Source organism: Prionailurus bengalensis, chromosome D2, assembly GCF_016509475.1.
Source record: "Prionailurus bengalensis isolate Pbe53 chromosome D2, Fcat_Pben_1.1_paternal_pri, whole genome shotgun sequence".
Lineage (NCBI taxonomy): Eukaryota > Metazoa > Chordata > Mammalia > Carnivora > Felidae > Prionailurus > Prionailurus bengalensis.
Window position 1 is genome coordinate 64,031 of NC_057351.1, and position 4,472 is coordinate 68,502.

Sequence of the window (4,472 nt, forward strand, 5' to 3'; positions counted from 1 at the left end):
CTCTGAGTTTCTCCCTTTCCCCTCCCTTCTCTCCCTCCTACTGATGGCATCACTTTTTGTGTTGGGAAGCACTGCAGACATATTATGTTCTCTATGCAGAATAGCTGTCCCTGCACTGCCTATAGTAATGGTGCTTGATTCAGAAAGCACATAAGAGAATATTTGTGGCAGTAGAACTTTAATCATGAACCCATCCCTACGTCGTTCAATGTGTGCTGGTTAGTACAGCTTTACTTATGGCCACCTCACACATGTAAGAACACTTATACATGTATACATTTTGCACACATTTGAAATGACATGAGTAAATATTTGGGAGATGGGATGGTGCTACAAGAGAACACGATCTGAGGTGCAGACCTGTATCTCAATGTCCACCCCACTCACTCACTTCTGTAAGTCCTGAGCCTGTTGCTAAAACTGAGTGTCTTTCCACATCTGCAAAATTCAGGTGCTGAGCCGTGCTAAGGGTGTTGTTGTGAGGGTTAAACTGGATGAATTTGTAAAAGAACACACACCAGGTACTGAGCAAATGTTAGTATCCTGCTCTAATTTACTGAATGTCAGCACATGCACCAAACTAGACCCCCTGAGGGTCCTACTTTCAGAAGTCTTACAATCTAAATGGTAAATCATATAGACAGATATATGATATGTAAATGCATATCGATTTACATTTTCAGAAAACCTACCTAGGACTTTGCAAACTTTTATCATCACTTGAAATTAATCTTGTATTTTGAGCCTTGTGCTTATTCATAACTTAATCTTTGGTGGGTCTTTTTATCACCATCCCTTTTGCCCTCTGCCTTAGGTACTTGACCCCCTTGGTGTCAAAATTTTACTAATCATAAAATGGTGACCTCCGTGCTTAGCACTGTATTAGCAGTCATTCCTGAAGCATTGTATGCAAGGAATAGATCTGTACACAGTCTTTGTCTTCCAGGCCCATCCTTCTCTCTCTGCACCTGCTGCTTTGCCGGTCTCAGCTGCCCAGCACAGGCCAATTTCATTCCTAAGCAGCTGCCAAACACCAGGTCAGCCACAGGAACTCCTGTGCCTCCCTCCCCACTGGAGCAGGAAATTGTGGGTAAAAGAAGAGAAGCACGGAGGAGCCTGGGAGGAGAGCCGCCTTTGCGAGTTCACCACAGATGAGCAGGCACAGGCAGGCACTGACAGAGACAAGGGATGGCAGGCTCTCCCCAGGCTGCATTAGGACCACAAGGCTGTGAATGTGGCCAGATTCCTGCTCCAAGGTCTCTTTTGTCCTCAGGCAGCCATGGAGCTGTCAGGCTCAATGAGGCAGTAACACAGCAGAGGAAGCTGTGCAAATGATTTTGTTTTGCACTTGGGCAAAGATTGCTCTGTCATGGCAACAAGAGTTGCCTGTGAATTTCTAGGCTCTGTGTCTGAAAGCATTTCACTTTGGAGACATGAAGAATGTGGTCAATGCCTTCACAAGGCAGCAGGAGGATTTTGTAGACCTATTTTGAATACTGAGAGAGGGATTCAGTTACCATCTCCTGGCACACAATGACCCTCAAAAGGGTCATTCTTAGCTCAGCAAGTGTAGACCATTCCATTTTAACAGCATCCTTCTATATGTTATAACAATTACTAACGGGTTAACGGTAGGTGAGTTCAGACCATGGGATAGACGTAGGGAACAGAGATTCATGGTAAGAAGCTTCTTTTGGGGTCTTCAATGACAATTATTAGTTCTGGAGAAATATTCAGAGCCTGATGGATTCTTAAAATGGAGCACAAAATTGCAAGTAGATATTCTGTATAATGTAGTCAGCATATAGTGATCAGGTCACAAACATTGATGATTAATTTATTTGGTTAGGTACAAACTAAGAATGGGAAGACTAAACAATTTCAAACCATATGCTTTTAAAAACTTTTTAATTTTAAATGATTGTAGATTCACAGGAATTTGTAAAAGCAATATTAGAAGGAGGTCTCATGTGTCCTTTACCCAGTTCTCCCAATGGTAACATCTTGGGTAATAGTAGTATGACATCACAACCAAGAAATGGCATTGGACAGTCTACTAAGACTATTCAGATTTTACCAGTTTTGCATTCACTTGTGCAGGCATGTGCATAGCCTGTGAAATTTTATCATATCTGTAGATTTGTGTAGCCATCACCACAATCAAAATATGGATCTTCTCCATCACCAGAAGACTCCTTCTTGCTATCCCTTTATAGCTACACCCATCTCCTCTCCCCATTCCTAGCTCCAGGTAACCAGATCTGTTTTACATCTGCATAGTTTTGTTATTTTAATGTTATATAAATAGAACCATAAAGTGCATTTTGAAATTGGCTCTGTTAGTCAGCATAATTTCTATGAGATCCATTCAAGTTGTTAGGTGTATCAATAGTTTTTATTGCTGAGTAGTATTCCATGGCATGGATGTATCAGTTTCTTTAGTCATTAATACATTGAAGAATAGTTGAGTCATTTCCACTTTGGGCTATCAAAGAAAGCTGTGGCATGGTTAATTTTGTGCATCAGTTTGGCTGGGCTGTGGTTCCCAGTTGCTTGATCAAACACCAGCCTAGATGCACACCCAGGCTAGCCCTAGCATCTGCTTCTTGTCTACTGTGCCAGGCCCCTCACTCTTAGTCCCCATCCCAGTGGCCTTGGCATGGACAAAATGGAAGACGCCATGCCACAGGGATTGTCTTGTTTATACAGGGTGTAGGGTGGTGGTCTTGGCAGCTAGTCCTGGTGACTCAGTCCATAGCTGTGGTTCAAGAGAGAACTATAAAATGTTTCACACCATGTATTTATGAATCCAAATACAAATCAGAAAAGGAATTTATAGAATATGCCCCGCAAAGCAGGACTGGTCTTTCCTCCACAATGCTTGAAGCACCCACACATTTGGTCTCTATAGCTGGTGTCTTTGATGCCTATGTTCCTCCTGAGGGTGATGCTCTCATGTCATCTCTTTCAAAAGACTGACACAGACTGAGCAATTGAGAGATGCTGTGGTATCAGTGTTGTCAAGCTGCAGGATAAAAGAATGTGGTGCTAATTATAAAACAAAGGGCTTCCCTGAAAAATCAAGGATATCTTTACTGAGGCTCATCTTTATCTAAACAATTCAGACCATGACTGATTTTATACTTCGGTAACTGAAAACTGTTTCCTGGACATGGTCTGGGAAATTAATTCTAAGACTATCCACTGGAACGTCATAGAATCTTGAGCTACTGAGAGTGGTTCAGGTTCACTGTTCAGGTCTGATGAACCAGGGCAACATTTATGGCCAGGTCATGGTCTGCATGCACACCTGGCAGACCCTGGCCATCTGTGACTGGTTTGGCCAATCAATGTATGGTCGGGATGTGGCCATCTTGTTCTGCAGTATGTTGTGTTGGAAAAGTACCTGATAAACCCCTATGAGAGTTGGATAATGCATTGCCAGATGGATAATGCAGCCAATACTTAAAGAAAGCAGTGATGATCCTTGGCCTCCAGCTAAAATGGGGGGAAGGAGAGGCACATAAGTTTCAACTAGCCTAATGTCAAAAATGACTCCTGGGGTAAAGCACTGGTGGTGAGGTGGCTGGAAGCGGAGAATTGTCTGAGTCTGGGAGCTGGAAAGTCCATCTCCACTGTGCTATAGAAACACTTGTCTTTCCTCCCTTATTCCACTTGTGGCTCTACAGCAGAATTGTCTTCAACACCCATGGCTGATGGCAGGGCCCAGGTGGGTGTGTGATATGCATAGACATGGACCTGTTTCTTGTTTTGTTTTGTTTTCTTTTGTTTTAAGTTGCATGCCTAGCTTCTGAATGAGATGAAAGACAGTATGTTCCAGAGAACATCTGATACCAGTTTTTCCTGCAGCAGGGACTGTCAGGAGCAAACTGGCACAATTTCTTTCTAATCACAGGGCAGGGATCAGAGGTTGAAATAAAACACTATCAAAGTGTTGGACAGTTATGGTGGGTTCTATTCATTTCCCCTGGTTCAGACCGGAAATAAAACAGCCTTCAAATGGCAGAAATGGAAGGTGGGCTTATTGTGAGGGATGTGATTTCCAGGAAATCCAGACTTGGGAAAAATAATTCATATTTATGAAAAATGGTATCATTTGAGATGTTTTCTCACTGAATCAGCATTTGAATTTCATAGAATGTAAATCCAAAGAAATAATTTATCTCTCAACCAAACAAAATACTAGTCTATATGTTGCTGTGAAGGTACTGTCTCTTTTAGATGTAATTAACACTGGAATCAGTAGACTTTGAGTAAAGCATATTACCCTTCATAATGTAGGTGGGCATCATCCGATCAGTTGACAGTCTTAAGAGAAAAGACTGAGATCTTCCAAACAGGAGGAATTCTGCCTCTAAACTGATTGCCTTCAAATTCAAACTGCAAAAGATCGATTCTTCCCTGGTTCTTCATCCTGCTCGGCCTGCCCTGCAGATTTTGCATTTGCCAGA

General features: G+C 42.3%; 1 pseudogene; it reads left to right on the forward strand.

Moving 5' to 3' along the window:
• The first annotated feature begins 2,668 nt into the window (after positions 1-2,668).
• LOC122493495 lies at positions 2,669-3,469 on the forward strand (annotated as a pseudogene).
• Positions 3,470-4,472: the final 1,003 nt, after the last annotated feature.